Source organism: Penaeus monodon, chromosome 24 (genome assembly GCF_015228065.2).
Source record: "Penaeus monodon isolate SGIC_2016 chromosome 24, NSTDA_Pmon_1, whole genome shotgun sequence".
NCBI lineage: Eukaryota > Metazoa > Arthropoda > Malacostraca > Decapoda > Penaeidae > Penaeus > Penaeus monodon.
The window spans coordinates 40874223-40874709 of NC_051409.1; positions in this window are offsets into that span (position 1 = coordinate 40874223).

Below are 487 nucleotides of genomic sequence, written 5' to 3' on the forward strand. Positions count from 1 at the left end.
CAAGGAGTCCGTCCCAACCCTCAATACACAGTTAAATCACTTAACCTGCTGACAGTGTAAGGTTGGGTCTGTCAGAGAATAGACAGGCGAGGTCTATTAATTCTTCTTAAAGAATGTTACAACGAGCCGAAGTGATTATATTAACTATAAGGGATTTTTTGCCAGTACATTCGCGAATTCGTTGAGTTCAATATTTTATGGTGAATAAAGCTCCTTGTCACCAGTCAGAGATAGTGCAAAATTTTCTAAATGACAGTGGAATAATGTATTAGAGTGGCCACGTAGCTCACTCATCTAAGCCCCATAAAAACCGCATGGAACGTCATGAGAACGAAGCGCAAGAAGTTAGACCCAACAATGTCAAATATCTGCTGGAGACACTGAAGAGTAGCGGTTTCACATGAGGTTTTCTCCTTTTGCCAGTCTGCCAAATGCAGTAAGATGGATTTGCCAGCAGAAAGGGAAATTGGAATCATGTGCTAACTGT